Here is a 26,253-nt window from a genome sequence, read left to right as displayed (position 1 = left end):
TCGTTTTTGAAGGAAGGTGACCGGTTTTTACAAAAAATTTGTTTTGAAGGGGGAATAGCAAACTTCCTGTTGATTTTTGCGGGGGGTTGTCAATCTATGAAATGTAGGTCTAAGTGAGACCTACATAGAGGTTTTTGTTTCATGTCTCTCCGACCTTCCCAGTGGGAGTTACAGGCAGTTTTGTCATTTTTTTCCAGCGTTTTATTCAAAAATTGCGCTAGAGCACAATTTTGAGATTTGGGGTTAGGTTTTTTTATTAGATCGCAATTTTTGCCAGTCCTGATGTGTGTGTTTAGTTCGGTGAGTTTTGAAGCATGTGAAGGGGGTCAAATTACAGCTCAAAGAGGCGAAAGTGACGGTTTTTAGTACTTTTTTGTCTTGAAGGGGGAATTGCCAACTTCCTGTTGATTTCTGCCCAAGGATGTACAGTTATGAAATCTAGGTCTAAGTCAGACCTACATAGAGAATTTTGTTTCATGTCTTTCCGACCTTCCTAGTGGGAGTTACAGGCAGTCTAGTTTTTTTTCTTCCTAGGGGGCGCTAGAGCGCAATTTTGAGTTTTGGGGTTCGGTTTTTTCATTAAAAGACAATTTTCGCAGGTCCTGATGTGTGGGTCAAATATGGTGAGTTTTGAAACATGTTAAGTGGGTCAAATTAGTGCTCAAAGAGGCGGCCGGTATAATAATAATAAAACCTTACAAATTCAATAGGTCCTATATGTCCCATTGCATAAGGACTCCCTTTGGGAGTCCTTATACAATGGGCCATGCGGGCCCTAAAAACAAAAATCTAAATGATTATGTATTGTCGAGTCTCTGTAATCGTTTCAGACGTATTGGTTAACAGTACATGGCCGTGTTAGGTCGAGATAATAGTATTTAAATTTGTATTAATACATTTGTATGGCGATTCAATTCAATAACTTCATAATTGTACATCAGTGTCTTGCAAACTACACCACACATAGACGGTCACCAGTTGTTTGTACTACAAGTCCAATTTAAAATTAATAATATTTTGTGGATTTTAGACATATATTTTAAAAACTCAATTTTTAAAGGATTTGTGAATAAACAATATATATTCTCAAAAATCCCATGATTTATACATGTTGTCTAGTTGAACATACTACAAGTCTTATTTTGGGGGACACTTATTCTACTGATTTTTTGGGAAATATTTAAAATATAACATTTTCATTAGCTTTAAAATCCAATCCAATCCAATCCACTTGATTTATATAGCACATTTAAACAACAAAAATGTTTCCAAAGTGCTGCACAACAATATTAAAAACAATGTTCAAATATTATCCTTAGCCAATGACTGAATAAAAACAAATAAATAAATAGATATAAAACCAATATAAAAATAAATATGATTAAAAACGATTTTGAAGGTAAAGAAAACAAAGAAACAATTAAAACAGTAAATAGATTTTTTTGAAGCAATGGATGGAAACAACAATGGACATATATAAAATGGAGAAGATAACTGCCTTTATTAATTATAAATTGGAGAAATTTACTTCATACTGGGAAAATTGGGTCAACTATGTCACGCTCCATAAACCTGACTTTAATTTTTCGAATTAGGTATTGTATTACCAAAAAGAAAGGGAAAGAAAAAAGAAAAAAAAAAGGAAAAAAAAGGGGATTACTCCCTACAAGTGTATATGTAGGTATGTATATGTATGTATTTATATATATATATGTATGTATGTGTGGGTATATATGTATGTATATATATATATGGGTATCTGTTTATATTTTATGTATTATTATTTATTTCTCTTATTTTTATTTTTTATTTTTTATTTTTTTATTTCTTCTTTTTTCCCCCCTCTCTCTTTGTTTATTTAATTGATGTATTTGTAGATATTACTTCGTTTTGTTGTTGTTTCTTTCTTTTTTGGGGGGGGGGGGGTTTGATGTGAATATGATGTAATGGATAGGAATGTCTGATGCTGGATGTCAATAAAAATAAAATGAAAAAACAAAAACAAAACAGTAAATAGAAATCAAAATTTATAAAAAAAAACAAAACACAGAGGACAACAGAGGACAGAGGACCACACAACTCACGTAGTGTTAAAAGCCAAAGAATAAAAGTGGGTCTTAAGACGAGACTTAAAACACTCCACTGTGGGAGCAGCTTGAACAAACAAAATCATACACTATATCTTCTCAAAAATTCCATGACTTATATATGGCGTCTTGTTGAACGTACTATGTGTTATTTTAGGGAAAACTTATTTTACTGATTTAAAAAAAAAAAGTTCGTTTTTAAAATTTTCAAAAGCTTTATGAATGTAGATTGGGTCAAAACGATATAAATGGTGTCTAGTGAAATATACTTCAAGTTTTATTTGGGGTGAAAAATATGTTACTGATTTATGAGAAATAGTATAAAACATTTTTATTTTGAAAATCTTAAAGACTGTACAATATATCTTCTCAAACATCACAAGACTTATAGGTAGTGCCTAGTTCTTTCTACTACAAGTCCTATATTAGGGCAAAGTTATTCTATACTATACAGTGCTCAATACCGAGGTAGAGCGGCTTATATGTTAGGACAAGAAAAAACACGGAGGCTATTTCATCCCTACAAGCCTGTTTCGCAGGTTTCCTTGCTCAATCTTTTCAGCAACTTTTCAGTCTTTCGGCTGCTCTCCCTCTTGCGGCGTGGTCTCGGGCGCATGTGTCGGTTGTCTGGCTCAAACTCCAACACCAACTCCTGTGTCTCGGTCCGGCTGCTGCTAATAAGCATGGCAGGTGATTGGATGATCGGCCCCAGCTGGGTAATCCAATCACCTGCCAGCTGTGCTTCGAGGCCGGTCCTTACACACCCCGCTCTGCGGCAGACCTGCAGACCACGCCCCCCTCCTAAAAATAACGTTCAAAATATAAAACAATCTCATGCATCCATCCGTTTTCTACCGCACCTGTTCCAAGAAGTCGCATTAATGGTAATAAGTATTTCATTTATTATTGGTTAGCGTCAGAATAACAAGGTAATTAAAAAGAATAAGAGACTTAGTATACTCTAAAAATGTTGGTCTTACTTTTTTTTTCCAATTATGCAAATTAGACAATGATGTCATGTTGGAGACACGGATCAGGAGTTCTTAACGTTTTTAAACTCAGGATCACACCTTTTCCAGAAGAGAGGTGCTTATTCAAATATTATTAATTAATTCATGATTTTACTTTTGATTAATACATATAGTGAATGTACTTGCAGTTTAAAAACACAAAACTATGTACAAATAACAAATATATTGATTTATTATGGGGTGCCCACTGTAAAGGTTCAGTCACACTTTTCTAGCAGACATACTTTTTAGATTTAACTCGCTTTTTGTACATTTAACTCACTTTTCCTCACATTTGGCTAATTTTCATCACATTTAACTTTTTATTTATTTATTTTATTTTATTTTATTTTTTATTATTATTATTTTTATTTTTATGTTGGTCTTACTTAAAAATGCATGCATTTAGTTGTATTCGGTGTTAAAAAAATATATTATATGGTCTCATGGAAATACATTTTACAATATTTGGCTTTCATGGCTCTCTCAGCCAAAAAGCATTCCCAAGAACAGACCGGCCATACAATTTAGTGAAATTCAGATAAACGCAGATATTGAGTGTGTGGTTTTAAAAATATGGAGCACACAAAGGAGAGTCAGTATTATTAATGTCTACAATCCTGGAGGTCAGCTGGAGAGCAGTCAGCTTGAAGGTTTAGTCGGCGCAGGAGAGAAACCTGTCATTTGGTTTGGAGATTTTATTGTTTGGGGAAGTAATGCACTAAACAAAAATGGAGCTGTTTTGGAAGATTTGATTGATAAACAGGGATTAGTGGTCCTAAATGATGGGAGGCCGACATGGTTTGGAATAAGTTGGGGAGAGAAACCATGTATAGACGGAACTATTGCGTCTGCGGAACTTGCCCGAGTGGGAGAATGGGAACTAATGGACAGATGAACAATGATCCCGCTCCTATTCTAAGCAGGTCTGGGAAGGAGTTGATTAAAAATAGGCCAGAGAGGTATCGTTTTTAAGAGCTAGGTGGGAGGAATTTCGAATAAAAAGTCAGGAGGAGGTGGGCAATATGAGGGGTAATGACATAGATCAGACCTGGGAAAATTACTATAAATCTTGAACTATACCGGGGGTCGGCAACCCGCGGCTCCGGAGCCGCATGCGGCTCTTTGATCACTCTGATGCGGCTCAGCAGCTTACTTGCTGAACCCCCCAATTTTCCCGTGAGACTTCCGGATTTCAGTGCCCCTCGCAGAAAACTCCCGGGATTAATATTCACCGATTTTCACCCTTACATTTATAATAAGGGCGTGCCATGATGGTACAACATTTGGCGCCCTCTACAATCTGTATTAACAGCGTGCCAGCCCAAAACTTGTTACACATTATACATCTTCTGCTTGCGCACGCACGTGACAGCAATGCATACTTGGTCAACAGCCACACAGGTTACACTGACGGTGGTCATATAAAACAACTTTAACACTCTTACTAATAATGCGCCACACTTTGAACCAAAACCAAACAAGAATGACAAACACATTTCGGGAGAACATCTGCACCTTAACACAACATAAACACAACAGAACAAACACCCAGAATCCCATGCAGCCCTGACTCTTCCGGGCTACATTATACACCCCTGCTACCACCAAACCCCACCTCCACCCCAACCCTGCTCCCTCACACATCAACCTCCTCCCCCCCTCTCTGTGCGTCGGTTAAGGTGGGCGGGGTTTGGTGGGGTGTATAATGTATCCCGGAAGAGTTAGGGCTGCATGGGATTCTGGGTATTTGTCCTGTTGTGTTTATGTTGTGTTACGGTGCAGATGTTCTCCCGAAATTTGTTTGTCATTCTTGTTTGGTGTGGGTTCACAGTGTGGCGCATTATTAGTAAGAGTGTTAAAGTTTTTTTTTTTATACCGCCACCGTCAGTGTGACCTGTGTGGTTGTTGACCAAGTATGCCTTGCTGTCACCTACGTGAGCAAGCGGAAGCCCCATACAACGTGTGGCTGATCAGGCACGCTGGTTGTAGTGGGTGCTATATGCTGTACCATCACGGCACGCATGACGCAGACAAGCGCCATTCATTTAGAACCCGCGTGCCGCACCAGCTTTCAAATTCCACGTAAAGGTGTGGGCAGCGTGTCTGAGACCCCTGGTTTATAAATAGCACAAAGCAACAAAAAAAAAATTGTATGCAGTGAATTTCAAATTTTTTGTTTTGTTTTCTATAATTAGTGAAACTGGTCAAAATGGCTCTTTGACTGGTAAAGGCTGCCGACCCCTGAACTATACAAAGTATTTCAATGGTTGGAATCTGCGCTTTTGCATGATATACTAGTTACTAGGGGTGTGGGAAAAAATAGATTCGAATTTGAATTGTGATTCTCGCGTTGTGCGATTCAGAATCGATTCTCATTTTTTAAAAATCGACTTTTTTTTTTAAATGTATTTATTTTTATTTAAAAAAAAAGTGTTTTTAATTAATCAATCCAACAAAACAATACACAGCAATACCATAACAATGCAATCCAATTCCAAAACCAAACCCGACCCAGCAACGCTCAGAACTGCAATAAACAGAGCAATTGAGAGGAGACACAAACACGACACAGAACAAACCAAAAGTAGGCAAACAAAAATGAATATTATCAACAACAGTATCAATATTAGTTACAATTTCAACAAAGCAGTGATTAAAAATCCCTCATTGACATTATCATTAGACATTTATAAAAAAAAAAAAAAAAAGAACAATAGTGTCATAGTGGCTTACACTTGCATCGCATCTAGAGATGCTACCTCAGTAGAAGCATTTAAGTCCCATCTTAAAACTCATTTGTATACTCTAGCCTTTAAATAGCCCCCCTGTTGGACCAGTTGATCTGCCGTTTCTTTTCTTTTCTCCTCTGCTCCCCTTTTCCTTGAGGGGGGGGGGGGGCACAGGTCCGGTGGCCATGGATGAAGTGCTGGCTGTCCAGAGTCGGGACCCGGGGTGGACCGCTCGCCGGTGCATCGGCTGGGAACATCTCTGCGCTGCTGACCCGTCTCCGCTCGGGATGGTGTCCTGCTGGCCCCACTATGGACTGGACTCTTACTATTATGTTGGATCCACTATGGACTGGACTCTCACAATATTATGTCAGACCCACTCGACATCCATTGCTTTCGGTCTCCCCTAGAGGGGGGGGGGGGGGGGTTACCCACATATGCGGTCCTCTCCAAGGTTTCTCATAGTCATTCACATCGACGTCCCACTGGGGTGAGTTTTTCCTTGCCCTTATGTGGGCTTTGTACCGAGGATGTCGTGGCTTGTGCAGCCCTTTGAGACACTTGTGATTTAGGGCTATATAAATAAAGATTGATTGATTGATTGATCTCATAAGCTCGACAACACACTGTGTCCAATATTTTCCACAAAGATAAAATAAGTCATATTTTTGGTTCATTTAATAGTTAAAACAAATTTACATTATTGCAATCAGTTGATAAAAACTGAAATCTAAGTAAGATTAAATATCTCAAATAAGGGTGATATTTGCTTATTTTCTGTCTGATAAGATAATTCTTCTCACTAAGCAGATTTTATGTTAGAGTGTTTTACTTGTTTTAAGGGTTTTGGTCCTAAATGATCTCAGTAAGATATTACAGCTTGTTGCTGAGATTTGATGACCTATATTGAGTAAAACATGCTTGAAACTAGAATATCAACTGTTGCAAAGCTGTGTCATCAACACTCACAAGTATAAAACTAATTTGTTAAAGTAATAATTTCTTATTTCAAGCATGAAAAAAAAAATCATGACTTTGACACAATTGTGTCTCATAATTAAAACAGATGACAGCCAAATGCTGTTTTATTTTCAATGAAACAAGAGAACATACGTACTCATATAGTAGTACAGTTGGCACAGTACAGTAAACTGACAGTTAATATTTAAACATTTAACATGACATTTCTAACAATTTTGAACAGAAATAGTTCATGCACATTCAGATAAATTCTTCAAAATTACAATTAAAACATTTTTGTCCGGGGACCGGGCTGTATATATGCGCACTAATTGACTGAAAGAGCACGCACTTGGCGTCCGGCATTTTGAGTTAGGGTTGCGTGGTATTTTCAATGTACGTTCAAGGTTAAGAAGGGGTTAAAAACAAAACAAATTGTGCGCTCAGCAGCATTGGTGAGGGAGGGGCAGAGACAGAGAGAGAGAGAGAGTTATGATAAACGCGCATGCGTCGCCAGGCTCTGCTTTTTATCCATAGATTTATCACATTTAATTTTTTATTATCTATAGCAGGGGTGTCAAAAGTGTGACCCGGAGGCCATTTGCGGCCGGCCCACGGCACATTCTAAAAATACTATTAAAATAAACAAAAACATGGTTTTCGCCCGGAAAAGGGTGGAGTTCAAGTACCTCGGAGTCTTGTTCACGAGTGAGGGAAGAGTGGATGGTGAGATCGACAGGCGGATCGGTGCGGCGTCTTCAGTAATGCGGACGCTGTATCGATCCGTTGTGGTGAAGAAGGAGCTGAGCCGGAAGGCAAAGCTCTCAATTTACCGGTCGATCTACGTTCCCATCCTCACCTATGGTCATGAGCTTTGGGTTATGACCGAAAGGACAAGATCACGGGTACAAGCGGCCCAAATGAGTTTCCTCCGCCGGGTGGCGGGGCTCTCCCTTAGAGATAGGGTGAGAAGCTCTGCCATCCGGGGGGAGCTCAAAGTAAAGCCGCTACTCCTCCACATCGAGAGGAGCCAGATGAGGTGGTTCGGGCATCTGGTCAGGATGCCACCCGAACGCCTCCCTAGGGAGGTGTTTAGGGCACGTCCGACCGGTAGGAGGCCACGGGGAAGACCCAGGACACGTTGGGAAGACTATGTCTCCCGGCTGGCCTGGGAACGCCTCGGGGTCCCACAGGAAGAGCTGGACGAAGTGGCTGGGGAGAGGGAAGTCTGGGCTTCCCTGCTTAGGCTGCTGCCCCCGCGACCCGACCTCGGATAAGCGGAAGAAGATGGATGGATGGATGGATAACAAAAGTTAGTGGCCTAGTGGTTAGAGTGTCCGCCCTGAGATCGGTAGGTTGTGAGTTCAAACCCCGGCCGAGTCATACCAAAGACTATAAAAATGGGACCCATTACCTCCCTGCTTGGCACTCAGCATCAAGGGTTGGAATTGGGGGTTAAATCACCAAAAATGATTCCCGGGCGCGGCACTGCTGCTGCCCACTGCTCCCCTCACCTCCCAGGGGGTGATCAAAGGGGATGGGTCAAATGCAGAGGACAAATTTCACCACACCTAGTGTGTGTGTGACAATCATTGGTACTTTAAAAAAATAAAAAAATAAAAATAAAAAAGCTTAAAGGTGAAATGTAATTTAGAAAAAGTTGCAATGTTGACTAATAAAACAAAGCTGTTTTTTTTCTTTCAAACTGTCATTGCTCAAAACATAATATTGAATCAAAATCAATGTTATTATGAATTATGGACCTATCCAAGGTTCCCATTACTTCACATCAAATATTACACTAAGAAAAATATTTTTGGTGGAAGATTTTGCAAATTAGGTAAATAAATAACCCAAAAATGTATATTTTGTTGTTTTCTTACTGTACTGAAAATGAACCGAACCGTGACCTCTTATCCAAGTAGATTTCAACAGCTCATGCTCATAGACTAAGATTGGTCAGATTTGGTCTTGCGGCTGGTGCTCCAAAAACCAGGAGGGTGTGCCTGCATGGGCAAGGATGGTTTTTCCCCCTGGTAGTTAAAAAAAAACAACTGTTTTGATGCAAGCAAGCAATCTCACTGTCAATCAACGTTTCTAACTCCTGTTATTTGTTAGAGGCTAAATTAGGAGTCTTTTAGGAATGGTTGAAAGGACAGTGTTGTATGTGGGAGACTGGTGGTGTCGCAGACCTCCTCTTTTGTTCAGGGATGTTTTTTCAACCTTCCCTCACTCCTCTTTTGTACCACCCGTCCTCCCTGTTCAGAATCTGTACATTTTTGTTGTCAAAGGAGTGCTGTTTCTCCCTGGCCGGAAGAGTTTGCCCGTCTATGCTGTGCCATACGTCGGCTTAGTGGTTGTTTTGTTTCCCCAGTATATGAATCAGTGCGTTCATCATTACACTGGAGAGCATACTGTTAGTAATAAACGCTGGGAATAGGTTTTTATTCCCCGCTGTGTGTCTGCATATGCGCCATCAACGTGGACTTATGAGAGTAGCTTTTCCCACACACCGAGCAACTGAAAGTGGTTTCCCCTGTGTGTGTTCTCATGTGTGTCGCCATGTTTGCCTTCTGGAAAAACCTTTTACCGCAAACCGAACAACTGAAGGGTTTTTCCCCCGTGTGGGTTCGCCCGTGCACGACCAAAGACACCTTCTGAGCGAAGCTGTCGCCACAGACCGAGCAAGTGAAAGGTTTCTCCCCCGTGTGTATTCTAATGTGCGACACCATGTTTGACTTTTGGGAGAATTCCTTGGCGCAAAAGGAACAACTGAAAGGTTTTTCTCCCGTGTGCGTCCTGGTGTGCGCAATCAGAGTGATCTTCTGCGCAAAACTGTCGCCGCACACCGAGCACGTGAAAGGTTTTTCGCCTGTGTGCGTTTTCATGTGGGATACCATGTTCGCCTTTTGGAAGAACGTTTTACCGCAAACGGAGCAAGCAAAGGGTGTTTCTCCCGTGTGTGTGTTTGTGTGTGCGACTAAAGCCACCTTTTGAGCAAAACCTTCCCCACACACTGAACAAGCGAAAGGTTTTTCGCCCGTGTGTATCCGCACGTGTGTTACCATATTTGCCTTGTGAGAGAATTTTTTACCGCAAATGGAGCAGCTAAAAGGTTTTTCTCCTGTGTGCGTTCTCATGTGCGATTCCATGTTCACTTTTTGAGCGAATCTTTTGTCACAAACTGAACAGCCGAATGGTTTTTCACTGTGCGTCCGCGCGTGCGCGTTCAAGTTGCTCTTATAGGAAAAGCTTTTACCGCAAATTGAGCAAGTGAAAGGTTTTTCTCCCGTGTGCGTCGTCGTGTGCGCAATCAAAGCCACCTTCTGGATGAACCCTTCACCGCAAATCGAGCAGCGAAAAGGTTTCTCTCCTGTGTGCGTTCGCATGTGCAGAGTCAAATTGCACTTGTAAGAATAACTTTCACCGCAAACTGAGCAGGCGAAACGTTTTCTACCTGTGTCCTTATTAGAGCATTCAGGGTGTTTGTTATCAGTGTGAGTCCTCACATCGCCTTCACAGTCTGTATCGCTGCTTAAAGCGTCTTCAACCCCATCTTCAGCCTCACTATCTGATAGTGGAGCTAAGAAGTTGTGTGCTTGGAGTTTGTCTTCATCATCTTCCGTCTTCACAGAGACAACTGTCAAGTCAGCGTCCTCCGGCCCTCGCAGACACTCTTCATCCCGAGTGATCCAGCGTTCCTCCTCTTCTTCTTTGAGGTGGGGGGGTTGTGGATCCACCCGTTTCAAAGTGGAGCCCTTTCCCTGCGACTGAGGGGGACGCTCTTCTTGACCACCAATCAGCTGCTGGACGTCTGCGGGACACAAGCAACACAAACACACTTAAATTCAGAAGTCCCTCACAAAGAATCGCATGCATCGGGTACTTAGTCTCTGTTTAAAAAAAAAGTTAGATGATAATGCAAAATAACTATGGGGCCATAGAAAGTTGCAATAGAGTGTCATACCTGCCAACTTTTGAAATCAGAAAAACCTAGTAGCCAGGGTTTAAGGGCCGCAGGCCCCGGTAGGTCCAGGACAAAGTCCTGGTGGAGGGTTCAGGGCTTCGCCCCCCGACGCAAAATGATTATTAGCATTCAGACAGGTTAAAATGTTGCTAAAACCATCACTTTTCTATCAGTCACAGTGACTTTTCAAAACAAAAATATTACAGCAAAAATCATATGGGTTGATTGACATGTTTATTCTGTAAGCTAACTTCAATAGTTTGAAATTATTTTGACAGTTAATGCCAGTTATCCTGTCAACCTTTCACAAGACTTCAATTTGTTAATTGAAAGTATAAACAGTATAAACACTTTTTACAGTAAACAAATGGTAAAACAGTACTAAACAATTCCATTAAAAAAAAAATTGGTGTCATTATTAACTTTCTGTCCAAGCTTGTATAATCTACTGCCTTGTTCAATTGTAAAAAATATTCTGTGCCTAAAATTCACATTTCTATCACAATTATCATACTGTAAACATGGTAAGCTAACTTCATTAAAATTAATAGTCCTGTCAATAGCATGGAATTACAATTCAAATGTAGTTTTTTTGTAAGCCTTTCAAAAGAATTCAAAATATGAAAAATTAATGAAAATTAATTTAAGCCATCAGACACTTGAAAAGTGGCACATCACATCTCTAATGTAATCATTTTAACTTTTCAACAGAAATAGCACTGCAAAAATATTAAGGACATACTTCTGTATTTTGGTAGTTATGCTGTCAACATTTAACAAGATTTCTTCAACTTGGACTTGAAAGCATAAATAGTATAAACACTTTTAACAGTATGTCGTGCTGTGAAATACAGCCGACAGGATTGCGCACCAAACACGAAGCAAGGCCAAAGCGCATGCACGTGCAGGAGAACAAAGGACTTCTTTCATTTAAGGTTTGTGATAAACCATCAAACTCATTCGTTAAAAGGACTCTATAGTAATATAAAGCACATTTTTCTGGACATTATCATGCAAGAAAAGTTTATTTTTGGGACCGCGATCACCGCGTAATGATTTTTAAAGGTTGTATTACAAACATTTAACTGTCCCATGTGATCAGCCAGTGCGATTGGAAATCCATGCTCAATTATTGCCTCCGTAAATAAAACTTCGGCATTTATCACATCCAAAGAATCTGTTTGGGCGACGAAAAACGTTGAAAGTTTTCCACTTGTATCGCTAGCAACGGCATTAGACTTGTGTTTTTTTGTCCCAAAGTGGTCTTTTACATCGCTAATTCCTCCGTGTCCGATCGAAAAATCTTGTCTGCACAGGGTGCAATTCGCGTAGTTTTCACCCTTTTTTTTTTTTAATTAATGAAAAACCGTATTTTTTTTCACTGCAACCGTAACCCGGAATAGGTTGATGAAAACCGTACGAATTACGGGAAAACCGGAGTAGTTGGCAGGTATGGAGTGTCCGCCCTGAGATCGGTAGGTTGTGAGTTCATACCAAAGACTATAAAAATGGGGCCCATTACCTCCCTGCTTGGCACTCAGCATCAAGGGTTGGAATTGGGGGTTGAATCACCAAAAATGATTCCCGGGCGTGGCCACCGCTGCTGCTCACTGCTCCCCTCACCTCCCAGGGGGGTGATCAAGGGTGATGGGCATACTTGCCAACCCTCCCGAATTTTCCGGGAGACTCCCGAAATTCAGCGCCTCTCCCAAAAAACTCCCGGGACAAATATTCTCCCGAAAATCTCCCGATTTTCAGCCGGAGCCGGAAGCCACGCCCCCTCCAGCTCCATGCGGACAGCCTTTTTTCATGACGGGAGGACAACAGGGTGACAAGAACTAAATCATCCAGACTAGAGATCAATTGTATTATTATGTTTATTTTACCTAAAAATAAATATATTTATTAATAAAAAAAAAAAAAAATAAAAAAAAATTTTTACTATATTTTGCTAAAAACATCAAAATTAATTGTATTTTTATTTGTATTTTTTTCGTGACTCCTTATTACACCCAGCCATAGAATTATACAATAAAATAAACATATTTCAAATAATTGATTTTAAATTATCATAATAATTCATTTAAAATGACCATATTTAATTATTAAAATAATTGCTTGTTTATCAACAACTTTCGCATTTTATTCATTACATTTTGAAACTCTCAGAAGCCAAGTTATGTTATATTCCTTAATATTTATTTATGCAAGTTTGAAGTATCAATTATCTAAACACAGTTTTGTTTGCATATTTTCAGGATGTAGATATATATATATATATATATACAGGTAAAAGCCAGTAAATTAGAATATTTTGAAAAGCTTGATTTATTTCAGTAATTGCATTCAAAAGGTGTAACTTGTACATTATATTTATTCATTGCACACAGACTGATGCACTGTGGCACAAAATTAGAATATTACTTAAGGCTAATACAAAAAAGGGATTTTTAGAAATGTTGGCCAACTGAAAAGTATGAAAATGAAAAATATGAGCATGTACAATACTCAATACTTGGTTGGAGCTCCTTTTGCCTCAATTACTGCGTTAATGCGGCGTGGCATGGAGTCGATGAGTTTCTGGCACTGCTCAGGTGTTATGAGAGCCCAGGTTGCTCTGATAGTGGCCTTCAACTCTTCTGCATTTTTGGGTCTGGCATTCTGCATCTTCCTTTTCACAATACCCCACAGATTTTCTATGGGGCTAAGGTCAGGGGAGTTGGCGGGCCAATTTAGAACAGAAATACCATGGTCCGTAAACCAGGCACGGGTAGATTTTGCGCTGTGTGCAGGCGCCAAGTCCTGTTGGAACTTGAAATCTCCATCTCCATAGAGCAGGTCAGCAGCAGGAAGCATGAAGTGCTCTAAAACTTGCTGGTAGACGGCTGCGTTGACCCTGGATCTCAGGAAACAGAGTGGACCGACACCAGCAGATGACATGGCACCCCAAACCATCACCCAACCATGCAAATTTTGCATTTCCTTTGGAAATCGAGGTCCCAGAGTCTGGAGGAAGACAGGAGAGGAACAGGATCCACGTTGCCTGAAGTCTAGTGTAAAGTTTCCACCATCAGTGATGGTTTGGGGTGCCATGTCATCTGCTGGTGTCGGTCCACTCTGTTTCCTGAGATCCAGGGTCAACGCAGCCGTCTACCAGCAAGTTTTAGAGCACTTCATGCTTCCTGCTGCTGACCTGCTCTATGGAGATGGAGATTTCAAGTTCCAACAGGACTTGGCGCCTGCACACAGCGCAAAATCTACCCGTGCCTGGTTTACGGACCATGGTATTTCTGTTCTAAATTGGCCCGCCAACTCCCCTGACCTTAGCCCCATAGAAAATCTGTGGGGTATTGTGAAAAGGAAGATGCAGAATGCCAGACCCAAAAACGCAGAAGAGTTGAAGGCCACTATCAGAGCAACCTGGGCTCTCATAACACCTGAGCAGTGCCAGAAACTCATCGACTCCATGCCACGCCGCATTAACGCAGTAATTGAGGCAAAAGGAGCTCCAACCAAGTATTGAGTATTGTACATGCTCATATTTTTCATTTTCATACTTTTCAGTTGGCCAACATTTCTAAAAATCCCTTTTTTGTATTAGCCTTAAGTAATATTCTAATTTTGTGACACACGGAATTTTGGATTTTCATTTGTTGCCACTTCAAATCATCAAAATTAAATGAAATAAACATTTGAATGCATCAGTCTGTGTGCAATGAATAAATATAATGTACAAGTTACACCTTTTGAATGCAATTACTGAAATAAATCAAGTTTTTCAAAATATTCTAATTTACTGGCTTTTACCTGTATATATATATATATATATATATATATATATATATATATATATATATATATATATATATATATATATATATATATATATATATATATGTATGAAATACTTGACTTGGTGACTAGCTGTCAATATACTCCTCCCCTCTTAACCACGCCCCCAACCACGCCCCGCCCCACCCCCGACCACGCCCCCACCCCCCACCTCCCGAAATCGGAGGTCTCAAGGTTGGCAAGTATTGTGATGGGTCAAATGCAGAGAATCATTTCGCTAAACCTAGTGTGTGTGTGACAATCATTGCTACTTTAACTTTTAATTACCAGCACTTGGATACAAAAGGTGGCTCCTCCCTTTCCACTAGGGATGTCCGATAATATCGGACTGCTGATATTATCGGCCGATAAATGCTTTAAAATGTAATATCGGAAATTATCGGTATCGGTTTCAAAAAGTAAAATTTATGACTTTTTAAAAGGCCGCTGTGTACACGGACGTAGGGAGAAGTACAGAGCGCCAATAAACCTTAAAGGCACTGCCTTTGCGTGCCGGCCCAGTCACATAATATCTACGGCTTTTCACACACATAAGTGAATGCAAGCATACTTGGTCAGCAGCCATACAGGTCACACCGAGGGTGGCCGTATAAACAACTTTAACACTGTTACAAATATGTGAACCCACACCAAACAAGAATGACAAACACATTTCGGGAGAACACCCGCACCGTAACACAACATAAACACAACAGAACAAATACCCAGAACCCCTTGCAGCACTAACTCTTCCGGGACGCTACAATATACACCCCCTGCTACCTCCCCACCTCAAATCCGCCCACCTCAACGCCCTCATAGTCTCTCTCAGGGAGCGCATGTCCCAAATTCTAAGCTGCTGTTTTGAGGCATGTTAAAAAAAATAATGCACTTTGTGACTTCAATAATAAATATGGCAGTGCCATGTTGGCATTTTTTTTTCCATAACTTGAGTTGATTTATTTTGGAAAACCTTGTTACATTGTTTAATGCATCCAGCGGGGCATCACAACAAAATTAGGCATAATAATGCGTTAATTCCACGACTGTATATATCGGTTGATATCGGTATCGGTAATTAAGAGTTGGACAATATCAGAATATCGGTTAAAAAAGCCATTATCGGACATCTCTACTTTCCACTTATTATCATCTTTGCCAACAAGATGATTCAATAAAGGTAAATGTCAAGTCATTCATTATTTATATGTACTTCAGTGTTTAATGCATGTAAAACTACAGTTAGTCTATACCACGGGTGTGCCGTCAGGGCCAGCAAGGCCTTCTCTGCTGGACTAACATAACCAGAAATCATGATCATAATTAAAGATAAAAGTAATCTTTTTATTTACTTTCCCTAAATATCTCAAAGTATTCATATTCTCTTCATGTCATATTATGCTCCTTCCAGTGCTGTTCTTTTTAGGATCGAGTTTTTATCCAATCAGAATTCAGCAAGCTTATGTTGCCATGCTGTATGAAATCTGCCCGGGGCCTTCAGAATCAACAATGCGGGTGTCAGTGCACTGTAAGTGAACGGGCACATAGAGTTGATAGATAATTGCGATAGCCAATCAGATCACGAGTTGTTGTCAGTAAGGCCTTCTAGCTAGCCACACGTTGAAGGTGACATTTACCCGTCCTGTGATTGGATACTCACTGGTTTGAGCCGCGGCGGTGCAATGCAGATCAGCTGAGTCACACCCGGGACCGTTAACAGATGAATTTGAGAACACATACAGTTGATAGACAGTTGCCAGGGTTTCCCGCAGCGTTTTGTTGTTAAGGCGACCGCCTTAACAACAAAGAGCCACCGCCTAAACTAAAGTCTTAAAAAAAAAAAAAAAAGAAAAAAAGAAATATATATATATATATATATATATATATTAGAGATGCGCGGATAGGCAATTATTTCATCCGCAACCGCATCAGAAAGTCGTCAACCATCCGCAATCCACCCGATCTAACATTTGATCAGAACCGCACCCGCCCGCACCCGCCCGTTGTTATATATCTAATATAGACGATGCAAGGCATTAGTGAGGTTATAAAGCTTTTGCCTGTTAAAGAAAGGAGACTGATCCAATGCAGCACAGACATTCGCGTGCCACGCTGTCACGACCCAGACGCACACCAGTGCGCAATCATATGGGAGCCGCGCTGAGCGCACCTCCAAGCGCGTCTCGCTGCCGGCGACGGCCGGGTATATGGGCCCGACGCTCCAGCGCCATCCATTTTCAGGGCTAGTTGATTCGGCAGGTGGGTTGTTACACACTCCTTAGCGGGTTCCAACTTCCATGGCCACCGTCCTAGCTGCTGTCTATATCAACCAGGGTGAGCCCCACCCCTTTCGTGAGCGCACTGCGCGCGGAGTGACCCCGGTTACGCGCCCCCGGCAACAGGGGTGGCGGGCAGGTAAGCTGCGCGGGCAGGTAAGCTGCGCGGGCGGAGCGCGCGGAGTGACCCCTGTTACGAGCCCCCGGCCACGGTGGTGGCGGGCAGGTAAGCTGCTTACCTGCTGCGCGTGACGCCGGCCACGGCGAAGGCGGACGAGGCAGGGTGTCGGTGCGGTAGGCGCGGTGGTGACCCTGGACGTGCGTCGGGCCCTTCTCGCGGATCGCCTCAGCTACGGCTCCCGGTGGGGCCCTCTCGGGGGAAGGGGCCTCGGTCCCGGACCCCGGCGAGGCGTCGGGGGCCTTCTCCGCTCCGTAAAAGTGTCCATCTCTTTTTTTTTTTTTCTTCTGTTGTGGCATATGCAGCAGGTGCCTGCTCGTTTTTCGTATGTGGGTAACAACATTTAACTATGTATATATATTTCCGAATTGGTTTAACTGCCACCCGCCTGAATCTATTTAAAATCTAATTTTTTTCAACCGCCCGACCCGACCCGACCCGCGGATAAAATCTAATTTTTTAAAATTTCATCCGCCCGATCCGCGGATAATCCGCGGACTCCGCGGTTGTGCCCGCAAACCGCGCATCTCTAATATATATATATATATATATATATATATATTTTTTTTTTTTTTGTCCTGTCCAGCTTCTCAGGCAAATCATATAGTTGATGTAGATGCCCATATTGGCTGTTCAGATTTACTTTACAAAAGAGAAGTGTAGGATACTTCAGCCTAGTTTTGAATGGCAGGGTCCCTGCTATCACATGTTGATAAAAAAAAAAGTAACATTTACATAATAAAAATCAACTACAGGCTTCCCAAATACTGTAATAAATTAAGCATGATGAGTTGAGCAAATGTCAGCCTCTGGGCCCACTTTTAACTCTTTTTTTTCCAAACGCTTATTGCAAACAATTATTTACAGTAAGTCATTAATTTGACTTCGTCATTGTTTTGTCTTAGTAAGTTAATATTTACTAAGTCAAAATAATGACGGAGTCAAATTAATGACTTACTGTGTTGTACTTACTGATATATATCTCAATATTTTTTCCGTAAAGTAAAAACAAAACACAAAACAGTCCTAGTTACCTGAGGTACTAAGTATGTCATTATTTTGTCTTAGTAAGTTAATATTTACTAAGTCAAAATAATGACATACTTAGTATCTCAGGTAACTAGGACTGTATGAAAAAGCCTACAATTTTTGGTTGTGTTTGCTAAATAGCAATATACGATATATATCTCGATATTTTTTCCGTAAAGTAAAAACAAAACACAAAACAGTCCTAGTTACCTGAGATACTAAGTATGTCATTATTTTGTCTTAGTAAGTTAATATTTACTAAGTCAAAATAATGACATACTTAGTATCTCAGGTAACTAGGACTGTATGAAAAAGCCTACAATTTTTGGTTGTGTTTGCTAAATAGCAATATACGATATATATCTCGATATTTTTTCCGTAAAGTAAAAACAAAACAAAACAGTCCTACTTACCTGAGATACTAAGTATGTCATTATTTTGTCTTAGTAAGTTAACATTTACTAAGTCAAAATAATGACATACTTTGTATCTCTGGTAACCAAGACTGTTTTGTGCTTTGTTTTTACTTTACGGAAACAATATCGAGATATATATCGTATATTGCTATTTAGCAAACACAACCAAAAATTGTAGGCTTTTTCATGCGACGAAGTCGGCCTACTTCACCACAGTAAGTTAATATTTACTAAGTCAAAATAATGACATACTTAGTATCTCAGGTAACTAGGACTGTTTTGTGTTTTGTTTTTACTTTACGGAAAAAAATATCGAGATATATATCGTATATTGCTATTTAGAAAACACAACCAAAAATTGTAGGCTTTTTCATGCGACGAAGTCGGCCTACTTCACCACAGTAAGTTAATATTTACTAAGTCAAAATAATGACATACTTAGTATCTCAGGTAACTAGGACTGTTTTGTGTTTTGTTTTTACTTTACGGAAAAAAATATCGAGATATATATCGTATATTGCTATTTAGCAAACACAACCAAAAATTGTAGGCTTTTTCATGCGACGAAGTCGGCCTACTTCACCACAGTAAGTTAATATTTACTAAGTCAAAATAATGACATACTTAGTATCTCAGGTAACTAGGACTGTTTTGTGTTTTGTTTTTACTTTACGGAAAAAAATATCGAGATATATATCGTATATTGCTATTTAGCAAACACAACCAAAAATTGTAGGTTTTTTCATGCGACGAAGCCGGCCTACTTCACCACAGTCTGTAGTCTATTGCCCCCCCCAGGCAGCGATGAGATGGAGACGGGATGGTGGCGACAGGCCAAATTACACTGTTCCTTACACCAATCAGATCACAGGTTGTTGACAGTAGCCTATGTAGGTAGCCTGATGTTAACGAAACTGTGAGTGGATAACCACTTGTCATTCCAAAGTGATTTCATTCCAATCACCAGTTGCTAAAACAGGAAGTGTTGCACCGTAGCCGTACCAGGCTGGCAGAGAAATCACCGATACTCACTTTTTTAACCCGCAAAGAAGGAGAACAAATCGTTGATTGGGTGGCAGATATATATTTGCAAGGCCATTTTCAAGAAGGATATTTAAAGAGAAACTACATCTCGTGAGACGATGTCGGCCAACCTCGGAAGCTAACTGAGCTGTCCCGGCGATGAACTGACTCGAATCAACCGACTATGAGCGGTACCAGTGGCTTATACGGTGTTGAATGGGCGCCACAAATTGTGAGTTTGAGTATTTTATTTCTTTATTTTTTCCACATTTAATATGCTTTTTGACGCTAGATCAGGGGGTGTCAAAGTCAAGGCCCGCGGGTCAGATCCAGCCTGCAAATGAATTATCTATGGCCCCCCGGGATGATATTTGATTAGTATTAGAACCCAGGGACCCCACCAAGTCATAAAAATGTTGTCCCACAGTACATTTTTGGGGGTCCCACTTTTTGTTGTAACCGTTTTGAAAACAAATGATACATGTATGCATTATCCTGTTATATCTCTACATTGTGTTTTGGAAAAAAGGTTGTCATAAACCAGGGGTAGGGAACCTATGGCTCTCGAGCCAGATGTGGCTCTTTTGATGACTGCATCTGGCTCTCAGATAAATCTTAGCTGACATTTAGGGATGTCCCGATCCGATATTTGGATCGGATTGGCCGCCGATATTTGCAAAAAAATGCGTATCGGCAAGGCATGGGAAAATGCCGATCCAGATCCAGTTAAAAAAACAAAAACTCCGCTCCGTGTTTTCCAACGCACCTATTTAAATAATACATTCCACTTTTCTGCTGCTACCTAATTTCCGTTCCGCATTTTCCAGCACACCTTCAACACATCCACAGGTGTGGATTCTCACGCAGTTGCTTTTAGCTGCTGGCATTACACGACAGGCTCTTCTCACTCTTTTCTGTGTCTCCCTCTCACAGACAGCAAGCGCACCTTCTTACACACGTCACATACTGTCACGTCATACGTCACATACGTATACGTCCTCCCCGAGCAGAGAGGTACCAGCATGGCTAACGTTAGCTGTGATGCTAGCGCAGCCGTGTGACCAACGTTCTCTCTAAGGTGCGCGCTTGTGCAATTGCGCACTGTTTAAACGTCCTCTGCGCATAGCAATTATATGCCACGCACAAAATCAAATAAAAAAATAAGCGCATAACAATTTTCGACACACGGACACGACAGGGAAAACAGTTTTCGTCATCATTGTTCAAATATTATAACGTCTGTCGAGACGCTTATCTCCATTCGGTGCCACACGTCCACACCATCAAAATGCGGAGGCAAAAATTTCCACATCAACACCGTATGAAAAAATTTGTGATTTTTTTAGTTGTGATTTCCTTCTCTGCATGAAAGTTTAAAAGTAGCATATATTAATGCAGTATGAAGAAGAATGTTTTAATGTAGACATGCAAGCCTTGAAAGAAAATGTTGAAAATCAAGACTACATTTCCTGCAAATGGATGCATTTCTACCCTATATTTTAACTTTAGATTTATTTTCATATCAAACTCTTTTGGCTGTCTTTTTGACACTTACATCCGGCGCCCCCCTCCACACCCTGGATTATAAATAATGTAAATAATTCAATGTGATTATCTTGTGTGATGACTGTATTATGATGATAGTATATATCTGATAGTATATATCTGCATCATGAATCAATTTAAGTGGACCCCGACTCAAACAAGTTGAAAAACTTATTGGGGTGTTACCATTTAGTGGTCAATTGTACGGAATATGTACTTCACTGTGCAACCTACTAATAAAAGTCTCAATCAATCAATCAAAACACATAGAATCATCATACTGCTGTGATTATATGCATCAAGTGTTCATTCAAGGCTAAGGCAAAATATCGACATATATATCGTGTATCGCAATATGGCCTTAAAATATCGCAATATTAAAAAAAGGCCATATCGCCCAGCCCTTGTTTCAATGATGCCATTTCTGTTTGTCATGTATAATTTTGTCTATTTTGTGTTTATCCTTGAATAAACAGGTCAGTTTCTTGTTACCAACCATTGTGTATTATTCAAACTCACCTAATTCAGCTGGCTAGTTGTTATCAAGAGTACTAAAACCCTTTTCAACATGATTCTGACAACTAAGTAGGCTAAATAACTTTAAACTTTAATACATGCTCAAATAGGCCATTATCGGTCAGTATCGGTGTCGGTCAGTATCGGTATCGGATCGGAAGTGCAAAAACAATATCGGTATCGGATCGGAAGTGCAAAAACCTAGATCGGGACATCCCTACTGACATTACTTAACAGGATAAGTACTGAATAATTCCGCTGGTAATCACAGTGTTAAAAATAACGTTCAAAATATAAAACATTCTCATGCATTTTAATCTATTCATTTGTTTTGAAGTATTGAAGTATTTTATTTATTATTGGTTAGCTTCAGAATAACAGTGTTATTAAAAAGAATAAGAGACTTATTATACTCTAAAAATGTTGGTCTTACTTAAAAATGCACGTATTCAGTTGTATTCAGTGTTAAAACATATTATATGGCTCTCACGGAAATACATTTTACAATATTTGGCTTTCACGGCTCTCTCAGCCAAAAAGGTTCCCGACCCCTGTCATAAACGTTACTTAATTCATTAAAAAATAATACAAAAGAAAACTGCATATGTACTAGAGATGCGCGGATAGGCAATTATTTCATCCGCAACCGCATCAGAAAGTCGTCATCCATCCGCCATCCACCCGATGTAACATTTGATCAGAACCGCACCCGCCCGTTGTTATATATCTAATATAGACGATGCAAGGCATTAGTGAGGTTATAAAGCTTTTGCCTGTTAAAGAAAGGAGACTGATCCAATGCAGCACAGACATTCGCGTGCCACGCTGTCACGACCCAGACGCACACCAGTGCGCAATCATATGGGAGCCGCGCTGAGCGCACCTCCAAGCGCGTCTCGCTGCCGGCGACGGCCGGGTATGGGCCCGACGCTCCAGCGCCATCCATTTTCAGGGCTAGTTGATTCGGCAGGTGGGTTGTTACACACTCCTTAGCGGGTTCCAACTTCCATGGCCACCGTCCTGCTGTCTATATCAACCAGGGTGAGCCCCACCCCTTTCGTGAGCGCACTGCGCGCGGAGTGACCCCTGTTACGCGTCCCCGGCAACAGGGGTGGCGGGCAGGTAAGCTGCGCGGGCGGAGCGCGCGGAGTGACCCCTGTTACGAGCCCACGGCCACGGTGGTGGCGGGCAGGTAAGCTGCTTACCTGCTGCGCGTGACGCCGGCCGCGGCGAAGGCGGGGTGTCGGTGCGGTGGTGACCCTGGACGTGCGCCGGGCCCTTCTCGCGGATCGCCTCAGCTACGGCTCCCGGTGGGGCCCTCTCGGGGGAAGGGGCCTCGGTCCCGGACCCCGGCGAGGCGTCCCTTCTCCGCTCCGTAAAAGTGTCCATCTCTTTTTTTTTTTTTTTCTGTTGTGGCATATGCTGCAGGTGCCTGCTCGTTTTTCGTATGTGGGTAACAACATTTAACTATGTATATATATTTCCGAATTGGTTTAACTGCAACCCGCCTGAATCTATTTAAAATCTAATTTTTTTTAAATTTCAACCGCCCGACCCGACCCGACCCGCGGATAAAATCTAATTTTTTTAATTTCATCCGCCCGATCCGCGGATAATCCGCGGACTCCGCGGTTGTGCCCGCAAACCGCGCATCTCTAATATGTACATTTATTCAGTTATAATTCATTCACATTCATGGATCTAAACCAGGCCTGGGCAATTAGTTTGACTCAGGGGCCCAAATTTAGAGAATAAAATGTGTCTGGGGGCCGGCATATCTATTTTTAGGAACACTAATACAAAACCTCACAATAATGTTGGATTGAATACTAAAAACGTTATGACAGACGGCCTTAAAAAACTGAATTTTTCTATGAACGATAAAACACTGAATATTGACAAAATATGAACGTCACACCCCCTCTCGATCGACATATTTTACAATCAAGTGAAGCGCAACAAAACTGCAACAAACACAGCGAAATATGAACACGAAGGGTAAAAAAACAACAACACCTACAATCTGATATATCTAATACATCACTAAGCTTTAGAACTTTGTTGTAAAAATCCCCTGATTGAAACACTCTGTGGAAACGCTTCCCACCCACACTGCTTAGTGCCTCGTCTGAGCTGTTATGACTTAGATTACCATAGTAACTAATTAGATTACCATAGTAACTAATAGGGCTGTGAGTCTTTGGGTGTACCACGATTCGATTAAAATTTGCTTTTTTTTTCAATTCAACACGATTTTTTTCCCGATTTAAAAGGATTCTCTATTCATTCAATACATAGGATTTCAGCAGGATCTACCCCAGTCTGCTGACATGCAAGCAGAGTAGTAGATTTTTGTAAAAAGCTTTTATAATTGTAAAGGACAATGTTTTATCAACTGATTGCAATAATGTAAATTTGTTTTGACTATTAAATGAACCAAAAATATGACTTATTTTATCTTTGTGAAAATATTGGACACAGTGTGTTGTCAAGCTTATGAGATGCGATGCAAGTGTAAGCCACTGTGACACTATTGTTCTTTTTTTATTTATTTTTTTATACATTTCTAATGATAATGTCAATGAGGGAATTTTAATCACTGCTATGTTGAAATTATAACTAATATTGATACTGTTGTTGATAATATTCATTTTTGTTTCACTACTTTTGGATTGTTCTGTGTCGTGTTTGTGTGTCCTCTCAATTGCTCTGTTTATTGCAGTTCTGGGTCGGGTTTGGTTTTGGAATTGGATTGCATTGTTATGGCATTGCTGTGTATTGTTTTGTTGGATTGATTAATTAAGAAAAAAATAAATAAATAAATAAAAAAAATATTAAAAAATAAATAAATAAATCAATTAAAAAAAAAAAGAGAATCGATTCTGAATCGCACAACGTGAGAATCGCGATTCGAATTCGAATCGATTTTTCCCCACACCCGTAGTAACTAATTAGATGACCATAGTAACTAGTATATCATGCAAAAGCGCAGATTTCAACCATTGAAATACTTTGTATAGTTGAAGACTTACGGTCATTAGAAAACATGAGTGCACATCATAATGGCAGCTACACTTTCCATCTTAAAGATTTAAAAAAAATATTTGGTAATGTCCGGCGGGCCAGATTGAAAAGCTTAACTGGCCTCAATTTGCCCAGGTCTGATCTAACTTCTCCTCTCTGAGCTGCCACCTTAACGTGGTAGAGGAGTTTGCGTGTCCCAATGATCCTAGGAGCTATGTTGTCCGGGGGCTTCTATGCCCCCTGGTAGGGTCTCCCAAGGCAAACTGGTCCTAGGTGAGGGATCAGACAAAGAGCAGCTCGAAGATCTCTATGAATAACACTGACAAGGAACCCAGATTTCCCTCGCCCGGACGCGGGTCACCGGGGCCCCCCTCTGGAGCCAGGCCCGGAGGTGGGGCACGATGGCGAGCGCCTGGTGGCCGGGCCTGTCCCCATGGGGCCCGGCCGGGCACAGCCCGAAGAGGCAACGTGGGTCCCCCCTCCAATGGGCTCACCACCCATAGCAGGGGCCATAGAGGTCGGGTGCATTGTGAGCTGGGCGGAAGCCGAAGGCAGGGCACTTGGCGGTCCGATCCTCGGCTACAGAAGCTAGCTCTTGGGACGTGGAACGTCACCTCGCTGGGGGGGAAGGAGCCTGAGCTAGTGCGCGAGGTGGATCGGTTCGCAGCCGAGTGTGAAGCGACTGGGATGAGAATCAGCACCTCCAAGTCTGAGTCCATGGTTCTCGCCCGGAAAAGGGTGGAGTGCCATCTCTGGGTTGGGGAGGAGATCTTGCCCCACGTGGAGGAGTTCAAGTACCTCGGAGTCTTGTTCACGAGTGAGGGAAGAGTGGATCGTGAGATCGACAGGCGGATCGGTGCCGCGTCTTCAGTAATGCGGACGCTGTATCGATCCGTTGTGGTGAAGAAGGAGCTGAGCCGGAAGGCAAAGCTCTCAATTTACCGGTCGATCTACGTTCCCATCCTCACCTATGGTCATGAGCTTTGGGTCATGACCGAAAGGACAAGATCACGGGTACAAGCGGCTGAAATGAGTTTTCTCCGCCGGGTAGCGGGGCTCTCCCTTAGAGATAGGGTGAGAAGCTCTGCCATCCGGGACGAGCTCAAAGTAAAGCCGCTGCTCCTCCACATCGAGAGGAGCCAGATGAGGTGGTTCGGGCATCTGGTCAGGATGCCACCCGAACGCCTCCCTAGGGAGGTGTTTCGGGCACGTCCGACCGGTAGGAGGCCGCGGGGAAGACCCAGGACACGTTGGGAAGACTATGTCTCCCGGCTGGCCTGGGAACGCCTCGGGGTCCCACAGGAAGAGCTGGACGAACCGGCTGGGGAGAGGGAAGTCTGGGCTTCCCTGCTTAGGCTGCTGCCCCCGCCACCGGACCTCGGATAAGCGGAAGAAGATGGATGGATGGATGGATGATCTAACTTTACCGCTGCCTGTATTTTTCCCCCATATTTTTATTGTAATATTTTCAGAATGTGTTTGTTCTATTTTTGGCCAAAGTAAAACAAAGAAAACAATCTGAAGTTGAAGCTTTTTTTTTTTTTTTAGCTTTAATAACATGATTTGAATAGTTTGGCCCGCGTGTGCACAGATTTCCCTCCATGTGGCCCCTGAGCTAAAATGAGTTAAACACCCCTACCTTAAAGCGTCCCTGCGATA

At 41.5% G+C, this 26,253-nt stretch overlaps 1 pseudogene; it reads right to left on the bottom strand.

Annotated features, from left to right (window-relative positions):
* Positions 1-26,253, bottom strand: part of LOC133575018 (uncharacterized) — a 49,823-nt pseudogene that overhangs the window by 11,615 nt on the left and 11,955 nt on the right.

The sequence above is a fragment of the Nerophis lumbriciformis genome, linkage group LG03 (assembly GCF_033978685.3).
Source record: "Nerophis lumbriciformis linkage group LG03, RoL_Nlum_v2.1, whole genome shotgun sequence".
In the NCBI taxonomy this organism is placed as follows: Eukaryota; Metazoa; Chordata; class Actinopteri; order Syngnathiformes; family Syngnathidae; genus Nerophis; species Nerophis lumbriciformis.
Note: the sequence above shows the minus strand (reverse complement) of the source record. Positions and strands in the feature narration are given on the sequence as shown.